The sequence below is a fragment of the Prosopis cineraria genome, unplaced genomic scaffold, assembly GCF_029017545.1.
Source record: "Prosopis cineraria cultivar Desert tree isolate PC_DT_omini unplaced genomic scaffold, ASM2901754v1 PC1, whole genome shotgun sequence".
In the NCBI taxonomy this organism is placed as follows: Eukaryota; Viridiplantae; Streptophyta; class Magnoliopsida; order Fabales; family Fabaceae; genus Prosopis; species Prosopis cineraria.
Genome location: NW_026555332.1, coordinates 3,221,135 through 3,232,414, shown reverse-complemented (window position 1 = coordinate 3,232,414; position 11,280 = coordinate 3,221,135). Strand labels below are relative to the sequence as shown.

At 27.6% G+C, this 11,280-nt stretch overlaps 1 long non-coding RNA gene across 1 annotated transcript; it reads right to left on the bottom strand.

Annotated features, from left to right (window-relative positions):
* Window positions 1–892: 892 nt before the first annotated feature.
* On the bottom strand, window positions 893–3,746 carry LOC129311572 (uncharacterized). The gene is made up of 2 exons (XR_008593322.1): window positions 2,931–3,746; window positions 893–2,847 (listed from the first exon to the last, which is right to left on the bottom strand). It is a non-coding gene; the product is annotated as an uncharacterized LOC129311572 (long non-coding RNA).
* Window positions 3,747–11,280: the final 7,534 nt, after the last annotated feature.

The window sequence follows — 11,280 nt, the reverse complement described above, 5'->3', positions numbered from 1 at the left end:
TGTAGATTTTTATTTTTTAACCTGTTGTAGGTTTAGCCTTAGAAAAAATTTTAAATAGTGTTTGGATTGGTTAAAAATCTTACATTTCAAATGTCAAATTTAGAATTATATATTCAAAATTTTTTGCTTGGATAGTTCAAAAAAATTTCAAATGAAAAGTGGAGATAAGTTAAGATTCAAAATGAAAATAAAAAATAAAAAATAATGAGTTTATCAATATTTTTTAATCAACAAGAGATAACAAAAATATGTAAGTTATAAAGCTGTTAATAGCAAAAACACGAAGAGAACGGGGTGAGGAATTTGAAATTAGAAAGAAAATGTAACAAGAGATGGACTATTCATCATTTAACCAAATTCACAAAATTTTATTCATTTAACTGAGGGATTTGATCTAAATTTAAATCTAAATTTAATTCACATTAATCCAAACACACTATTATAGACTGTTATTTGGGAAACCGATATCATTGATTAATTCTTCATCAAACGGCGTTACCAAAAAAAAAATTGGGAAAAAGCCAATATAATACATCTCCTTATTAATTATTATCTAATTTCGATTTACACTAAAATCAATTGCGCCCAATTCTTTAGTCAAAGAACAAGGATAAGACTGATATATTTTGTTGTAAATATCTCCCTCGTGGATTCTTCCGTGTGGAGAGTAGAGACTTTCAATAACATGACAAGAGAGCCTCGTCATTATAGTTGTCCCCACTCTGTTGAAATATTTTCACCACATTATATTACATTGCAATTACCAACCTAATTAATTAATGTGGCATTATCGTAGTAAAATCTAAAGAGGTCGTCATTAGGTTGAGCAAGAGCCATCAAAACTCGGCTTAATTTGATGGGTTGAAAATTAAAACTTGGCTCACCATACAAGTTTACTCTCTAAAAATTTGTAACTTAAAAAATAAATATATATCCTTCAACAGTTTATTTTCTAATTTCTAACACAAAAAATTAGAAATGTTCAAATATCCTAGATCGAATTAATGCCTTGGTTAAACTTCAACAACATTCGCAATTTCTCTTCTAGATGCAGCATTGCCATCATCTATATATACCAATATCTCCTGCTCCGCCATGCAAAACATCTTCTGTAATTGAATAATAATAAAAATTAAAGGAAGGATAAGAAAGTTAAGCATAACTACCAAAACACATAGTAAAAAATTACAATCTATATCATTATATTGTAAACCATGTAGTCAATCGTGACTTTGTGAGCATAGACAATATATAAGAGCTCGGGCACATTATCTAGAAAAAGAGAACTTCTATACTCATTCAAAACTTAAAAGCCAATATACAAAAAGATCTTTAATTTTTTTTTAATATCATAGTGAGTTAAAAGAGCCAACCCACTTAACTCGCAAGTTAGCTCATATAACTTCCCGCTCAAAAGAGATGAATTTGTTTGATTATAAATTTTAAAGGAAGTCTCTAATAATCAAATTAGCGAGTTCTGATTCATTTTGACAGCTCTAATTCAGTGTGTATAAATGCACACTCTTGAGTAAATGATAGCTGGCATATCTGGATATGTATAATCATTTAATTGGGAGAAACTATGTGTGTGTATAATACCCAAAGTAATTATGCTCTTGTGTGTGTGTGTGAGAGAGAGAGAGAGAGAGAGCCAAAGATGAGTAGTTTAGTTGTTGTTGTGTTGCATTTTTGTTTGGTATATATATGTGGTTGGTGCTGTCTCATGCTTACATGTGATCTATTAGCTGTTGCCTCACTGCACATCTCTCTTTTTCACTTATAATTAAGTACTTTAATCACTTGATTATACTTTACCCCTTGTTTTGGCTTTATTTAGCACAGAGAAACTCAATCAATAATAATATTCCTCGGTGCAGTGTTTCTTGTGGTAAGTGGTAAAAGGTCAGGTTAAGAATGATGAACTGTGGTAAATATATATATATATATATATATTTTGGTTCTTCAACTTTCAATTTATTACTTTCTTGTTCTTTTTGTTTTGTTTTTACAAAGTGACACAAGGTATCTCAAGTCATTTGACTGATACTCATCAAGTACACATTCATAATGGAAATGAGATATAATTGAGTATCCAGGTACAGCACACATTCAAGTGTTACTCGATTGCACCAAAACTCAATAATTGATGAAGCAACATTAATTAATTAGATACCAACTTCAATTTGGGATTAATATTCAATTACTGATGATGAACTCACTTGTAATTATATTAATGTTCATGATCAGCACAATAAGTACTGCTAACTGATGGTGAAACAGCAAGCTATAACCAATCACCAGGCCGAGCAGGATGCATATATATAGATAATAGACATGTACAAATGTAAATGATTAAATAATAATCACATTCTAGGTTATTTAGTTATTTAGATACTGCAGATATAGCATTTTTATGTGGATCATAACATACCAGAAGAAGATAGATTTAGTTTTCTTCAGAGACGAAATGAGGATCTGGTTAAAGTAATTAACAACCCACCAATAGGTAAATTTCTTCAGCAAACATATATTGATAGGCTTTCATGGTTTTCTATTCTTATATATAAAACAGTTCTGTACCTGTACATTTTTTATTTTTCCCAACGTTCTGTACCTGTACATTGACAAGAACAATAAACCTAAGATTTCGTAAACCTCGTATCTTCCGCAAAGGATAATTAAACCTGAAAAAAGAAACACCCACAAGTATATGCAGTGACAGAGATATACGGCACTTCATGGAGATTCAATTTCTTGTTAATTACATCATTTAAATTTTAAAACCCTAAATTAAGAACATATAATCGATCGCCTAATACAAAATATTGAAGCAGAGGAGTGACTGAGCTGAAAAAAAAGAAGATCTGAGACTGAGATCAAGATCAGTATTGTAAGAAAATTAAGGAAATTAAATCAAAAGTAAATCTTACCTCGTAATTAATCATGAGAAAGAAGTTAATATTAATCATTTATTGCTGATGCAGCATCATCAAGATTCTCAAGACACCTGTGAGAACCAAAGATTCTGTGTGTGAATCTTGATGATGATGCACCTGCAAACAATGACTTGATCGAATCAAACGCACCCATATGGAAGCTTCCAGAAATTTCCTCCAATATATATACGTATGCATATATGAACGTTATCTGATCTGCTAATCATACATTAAACCACTGATCTTTCAAATCTTGGGTTGAAATAGCATAACCCCAAAGAAAGAAGGTCGACAATATTGTAGATATCTCCGAAATAGGATTACCTGAGGAACCCTAAAAGAATATACGGTTCAATGGAAAATAGTATGTGTGTGTGAACAGAGAGAGAGAGAGAGGGTTTAAAATAAGCTTAAAGGGAAGGAGGAGGAGGAGGAAGAAGAACAAAATATGAACCGCAAGAATTAACAGAAGGTTCAACCAACTATAGTATTGGGTGGATTCATGTGGATTATGTGTTTGTGTGTACGATGAATGTTAGGTGGCAATCGGGTCTAGCTACCTACATGTACCTAGAAGATCTCGAACACACACGCACATAAACAAAAACACAGATAAAAACTCATCAGGTAGCTGTGAGATGATTTCGTGAACTATGCAAGAGCACTATACAGTAATTATATATGAGAAGGGAAGGTTCTAATAGGAATCTGAAGGAAAAGAGAAAGGAAGAAAGATTGCTGGAAAAGTAAAGGTAGAAGAAGAAAGACTAGTTTCAGAGATAGAAGAACAGATATTCAACTTTAGAGAGAGAGAGAGAGAGAGAGAGAGCGAGTTGTAGGTTAGTTCTCATTTGTTTGAGGTGGTTATATATACACGATTCTACCTTTGAGTGCTCCAAATTTTGTGAAATTTAAAAATTTTTTAAGGCATATATGTGACATTAAATTTACGCGCATTTTTTTTGAGTCATAAATAACATAGACAAGTCTCTCCAATTTTCCAATTTTTTTCAGACGCCTTAGGCTCTACAAAAAATTTTATGGGCATAAAAAACTATCTACATAACCTTATATTTAATCTGCTTTTATTCACTTAAATTAGAACAAGTAAAATTTAATGTATTACTAATATTAATAATAAGAGTTTAGTAAAAGAATTCACATGTCTTGATTAGACTGGAATCATATGTACATCTTAAATATATAAGACTAAATATTTGAGTTATGTATTTTTTTATTCATTTAACTATTGAACTTGTTTAGAACTCATTTTAACTGAATTTATATCTTAAAAATAAATATGAATTTCTAAAAATAGTTAAATTATTATGTGTGTCTATATGCGGAAAGTAAGATTATAAAATATCTTTAATTAAAGCAAAAAATAAAAATACCTATAAAATTGATTTTTACTCATTATTCGATTTCTCTCTCTATCTTAGTTTGCCCAATCTCTCAAATACTTTATGGCTTCACATTAACCTTGAGTAGGTAAAAGCAGATAAATGCCATTATTTTAAGAGAGAATGACAATTAAAGACTTGTTAAGAACATTAATCTTAATTACGGATTGTGAAATTTTAAAATCAGAGTTAAGGACCATAGTCCTTAATTGTGATAAAAAAAATATAATTTGTGAGATAGGATTCACTAACATGACTTGAAAATTCACTAACCCAACTTGAGAAAATTACTAACGTATATTGTGAAAACATGAAACCTCACTTGAAAATAAAATGTTTAACAAAAAGCGTCACTTGAGAATTTACTAACTAGACTTGAAAAAATTTCTAACGTATATTGTAAAAAAATGAAACCCCACTTGAGAATCATTAATAAAAAGTGACTTATCCAAATTGATATTTTTATTAAACAATTGATTCTCAAGTGAAGTTTTATGTTTTCACAATATACATTAGAAATTTTTTCAAGTCGAGTTAGTGAAATTTTCAAGTGGCGCTTTTTGTTAAACATTCAATTTTCAAGTGGGATTTCATATTTTCATAATATACGTTACAAATTTTCTCAAGTTGGGTAATAATGAATCCCACCTCACAAATTATATTTTTTTTAATCACAATTAAGGACCGTGATTCTTAACTGGAATTTTAAAATTTCATGATCCGTAATTAGAATTAATATTTTTAGCAGGTCCTTAATTGTCATTCTCCCTAATTTTAATTATATTTTCTTAAAGATAAGATGTGCACTTATTTTTTAATTTTTTTTCAATGAAACTTTCTTAAACTAAAAAAATAACACCCAGAGAAAAAATTTAGATCGTATAAGAAATCTATTAGGTAAATTTTTTTGTTAGTTTAAAGTTCATTTTAATTTGTAATAAATTAACTAAAAATAACTTGATTATTAACTTTTTTCAAACAACAAAATTAATTTAAACTTATGCCAACACGTTATCTCATTCTTAATGTGTATGAGTCAGGCTAAGGCGGCCGGCTATCGAACTATTTTTTTATTTTTTTTGAATGAGCTAATTGAACTATTAATTTACTCGCCGACTTAATTGCAATAGGCCCTCGGACCATAAATTGAGGAGAATGACTTTATTGATTTATTATATCTTAATTAAAAAAATAAACTCTTCATGCTGGCTAGATCTTGGCAAATATCTCTGACCACGTGAAAAAAGTACGAACACAATTTTTAAAAACTAAAGTAAACCAACAGAAATCAATTGGAAGCAAACCTGCCTAATCAATTAAAACCGACCCATATGATCTCCTTGGCGTTTTTATGTGCCTTTGAATCATTCATACTAATTTATAATTATTCCACAAAATTAAGTACAGGTCTGGCAAATAATATTATGATATTCACTGTAATTCTACGACAAACAAAGGAATCTCTGAGTCACAACGCAAGTGACGAATTGGCATATACTCTCTCAATAACAACAACAATAATAATAGTAAAAGGTGCATTTGCTCTCTAAATAGTACTTTATGAACATCTAGCATCTTAAATTATTTAAAATATAATATTTTTGTTTTAAAGATAATTAAAACGTAGTATTCTCCATCTTAATGTTAAATACTCGTAAACATCTCTATTATATAGTCAAACTACTTTTCTCTAACATCATATTAACAGTCAATGTTTATTATTTAATTTTGAGATAAAAATATTATATTTTAATTACTTTAAAAGCAAAAATAATACACCAAATAAGTTAGGGTGCTGAGTACTCCTTAGATAATATTTTGGGGGCAAAAATGCACATTTATCCTAATAATAAAGTTGAGAAATTTTATATTAATTCTGATGAAGTTTTTGGTTCAAATAAAGTTTAACCATAGTTATTAACTATTATGGCCCTCGTTATATGGCAATACGATGGTTAAGTACTTTACTGTATTGATAAGGATGTTCGTGATCTGACTAATCCCTCTATAATCAAGATGGATTAGTTAAAACAAAAAATATTTTAATTAAAGTTAAGTTAGGTGTAAGGTTGATTCCAATTAATATAAATAATGTTAATCTAGACCAATCATTATTATCTTCAATAAAATCATAGGAATTTGCATGAAAATTTTAATTTTTGAACAAATAAAATATAATTCTAAAAAGATTGATTTTTAAATGTCAACAGTCAATATCCACACACAGACACACACATATATATGTATGCATAAATGACAACTAAGTCGAGACTAATTTATTCAAACTCAGCTCCAGGCAATTTCAGAATACTAAGTAAGTCACTTGGTCCTTAACTAGCATTTTGATATACTGCAAAAGTCTAAAACACCCTTGATAACTTGGGTGAAACTGTAAGTTTGACTTTTAATTTTATAATTTCAATAAATTAATGAATATGCAAGGAACTAATGATTATCCAACTTGTTTTTTAAATTTTAATAGGGAATATATATGTTGTTGATGTTCTAACAACTCCAAGAATTTACAAACTTGGCTCCCAACTTTACAACTTCAAATTGATAAGTTTGTAACATATTTTTTCAAATTTTAAGAGAGAATACAAATATTAATGTTTAAAGTTAGAAAGTAACCATTGTTTTAATAATTTAAAGGATTTGTAAGTTTAGCTTTTAATTTTGTAACTTTGAATTGATAAATTTATAATTTATTTTTTAAATTTTAAGAGGGAACACAAATGTTAATGTTTAAAGTTAAAAAATAACAAAGTCATTATTCTAATAGTTTCAGGGATTGACAGGTTTGGCTTCCAATTTGTAACATTTTTTTTTAAATTTAATCATATTTTTTTGACAAATACTAAAGAAAGATAAAAAAAACAAACTACCTCTAGAGGTAGACAATTAAGACCAACAGGCCAACAGGCAATGCAAGTGCATGTTTTGCAACCTGATCAACTTCAATATTATCTTCTCATAATGTAATTCAAGATCAACATTTCAATCACATTGGGCTTTATATATTTAACTCAAGGTTATTAATTAAGTCAATTTCTTTATAAGTTAGATTCGCCAAAAAAAAAAGTGACTTTGTTAGTATTTTAAAATTGATTGGACCTAAGTTAGATTAATACTCCCCTGTTCAAAAATGTAAAGTATTTTTTGAGAAGTTAAATGTTAAAAAATGTAAGACATTTTTAATCTTTTGATCTGTAATCATTGTCTTTTTTTTAGTGTTCCTATTAATAATAGTTTTATACTTAAATTAAGGTGTTTAACAGAAGTAAATATAAAAAAATAAAATTAATTTAAAAATAAGTAATTATTTTATTAAAAAATAAAATTTAATTAAAAATATTTTACATTTTAAATGAAGGAGTAGATACTTGAGATTTAGTTGTCACTCTCCTTATATTAATTGCAATATTTTATCCCCGCCGCCACCTCCATGACACATAACGAAGTTTTTTTTTTTTTTTTTGGGTGGGGGGGACAAGAGACAATATAAAAATACCAACAAATTCGAAATTAATTAATGGCCATATCATCGATCATCATTAGTACTCTTGTTGCATGAATAAATTTAATAGCTGTATATTATTCTTTTTTAAAAAAGGGATTCAAGTAAATAAACCAACGAATTTCAGCGGAAGATAATAAAACTTCGTCCAAATTTATCTGGGTCAAAAAGAATAATAAAGTTTTTCTATTTTTAAATTTATCTTAATACTCTACATGTACACACAGTTAAATCCTTCCAGTAGTGAACTTCCCCTAATTTCAAAGAGATTCTTTCAAGCTGGCCAAATAAAAAAGAGTAACTAAGTTTTCTTCTTCCGAAGAAAGTAATCTAAATTTTAATTAGCGATTTATACAAAACGATAATTAGGTTTTGGACCAATTAGTGCATGAATTACTACTATTTGAAGAAATAGTATATATTTCAGTATTTTCATTTTTTTAAAGTTTACGTCGTCATTATCGGCATATATTAATCACCTTTCTTATCAGTTATTACAATGAGATCCCACCAAGCTTAATTCACTTGTTGTCCTTTATCACAATTAATTACGTGTAGAAACTTTATCTTTATCCAATTATAGTCTTTATATTATCATTATATTTTGTCCTATTTTGCTACTTTTTGAAAAAAATTATAAACATTATCGTTTGGCTTGGGACATTATTACTTAGATTTGACATCCTATTTTAACTTAAAATCTTAAGTTATTAGGGTTACCATTTTTTTAATCATATATATTTTCTCTAACTCAACTTTATCTAATACCAAAATTCTTTTCTTACTAACTAACTCTTGATCACCCCAACAATTTCATATTAATATTTTTCTTATATTTGAATGCGCTAATGGAAATTAGTTAAGTTACTCCTAATAATCAACAAAAGTTGCATCAATTTTTTTTGTTGAGTCCTAATAACCTATCCAAAATAACCAAATTAACATATAGGTTCAGTATATGGTACGTGAAGAACTGTTGATTAAGTTATAAATATAAACTTTACCTGTTATGTTGACGTTGATGATTGAAAAAATTACTCATTTAATCCCTATGACCTTGATTTAATTAAAACTTATGAACTCTGATTCGATGCAATTCAATCTCTATAGTTTTGTTCAGCTAAAATCTAATTCCCAAACTTTTAATTTGGCAACTCAATCCTTATATACGAAGTTTATTTATTTAAAATATTGGTCCGACTTTTATGAAAATAAAAGCATAAAGATTAAATGATTAATTTTTTTATGTTTATTTTAAAAGTTGTTTTGTCAGTTAGTTTTTTTGGATGATTGTGTTAGAAAAAGTTAATTACTATTTCTTGGTTCCCCTAATTAAGGAGTTGTACATCGCTAATGTGGCTAATCAATTGACAAGCTAAGTCATATGCTTGGACCAACTTACAAACCGAACTACTTTTCCCACAATGAAAACAAATTAAGCTACAGTTTGTCGCTGTGTAATCTGTTTGTCTAAATTCAATTTATCTTTCTACACCACATGCATTGTCATGCAAGACAATAATGCATGATCTTTCAGTTCATTTGAAAAATACAGCACAGTAGAAATGTTAATTTTTATTTTAATTTAGGAAAGTTTATATTTATTTTATTTTATATTTATAAATTTTTTAACTATACTCTAAAAAATTTAAATAATTTCTTAAAATGTGAGTTTAAAAAAATAATGGCAAAGATAAAAATTATTTTGCTTCAATTTTTGAAAATAGTGCAATTTAGCTCCTGTCATTAATAAAAGTTAACTTTATGTTTAATTTCAAATACAATCCCATAAGAGCAGACTCCAATTTATTTTTAATTTTTAACGAAAACAACGAATATTTCTTTTCCAGATTAATCATAAAAATATTAAAAAATATGATTCAGTGGTTTGGGGCTATTACTGTTAGAAATTAAAACTTTTAAATTTAAAAATGGCCTCAGTAAATCTCAATAATACTTTCAAAAGGCTACTAAATTGTTTTATGTATAGGTGAAATACGTTTCAACGAATGAATAGGAAACAAAAATATTTGTATGTTTAAAAGTAGGGAAAAAATAATATAAGTAATTTTTTATAAGGTTAAGTGACAAAAATATCTCAAAAATTTTTTAAAAAAATTATTGAGTATCCTTACCTTTTAAGAAAAACAATGTCACTTTAAAAGTATAAAAAATATAAAAAATGGAGTAACCTTGCCTTTTTTCAACGGGCAACTAACATTAACTAATCTCCTCTAAAATGTAAGGATATCTAGTGTTTTTTCAAAAAAAAAAAATTTCAAACGTTTTTGTCTCTTAACTCTTTCTTTTAATAAAACTAAATAGTGCGGCTATTGTATTGTACGGAGTCTTCATAATTTATAAATATTGTAATTTTTTATAATTTTATCACATATTAAATTAATGTATATTATATATGTGATAGAAATATTCTTTGGCCAAAAAATTAATATGGCAAATGATCAAATTATCTCATAAATTTTAGGCTTAGTAGCACTACAAATCCTAAACTTATTTATTGTGTAAATTATTTCTTAACTTTTAAAAATGGTGCAATCTAGCTCCTGCCGTTAATAAAAGTTAACTCTAAATATTAGTTGACTAAAAAATGATAAGAAAGGAAATACAAAATTACACAAAAGAACTAAAAAGATACAAATAAGGACCCAAAAATTTACAGATAATGATCTAAAAAATTAAAAAAAGAGCTAAAAATCTGTCCTTTTTTATAATTTTTGAGATCTTTTTTTATTTTTTAATCAACTAACTATCAAAATTAATTTTTATTAACGATAAGGGTTAAATTACATTATTTTTAAAAATTAAAAAAATAGTTTACATAATGAATAAGATCAAGGTTTGTAGTGTCATTTGGCTTAAAGTTTAAAAAAATAATTTACTTATTTATTCAAAAACAATATAACAATTTTAATTTTAATAGGTCCTGTCAGGAAATATGGATTCCAAAACAGAATTATTGGAAGATCTTAATGTATAATTTATCAATTCTTCTGATTTTTTTCTAAATTTCTTAATGAAAGGCAAGGCATTGTCATCTTGAATGCCTCCAAATTCAAATTGACACCTCAAACAAAGCAGAGAAAGTGGCAAAAGTGGGCCAAGGGCGTAAAGTAAAAGTAAACGAAAATAGCCACAGAGAAAGGGATGTGAGGTGGCCAAAATAAAGGAGAGAGAGAAAGGGATGTGAGGCAATGATGACGTGGATATGTGCCTGAAAGTAATTATTTGAGCGGGGAAAATGAATGAGAACTTATTAAAGAATGTTCAGACTTCAGAGAGTTGAAGGCATGATTTTTTTTTTTATAAAAAAGGAGATGTTTATTATTATGTAATTTGAGACTTGAGAGGGTGAAAATGAATTATTAAAAAATTATTAATTTTGTTTGGAATGAAATAAATAATT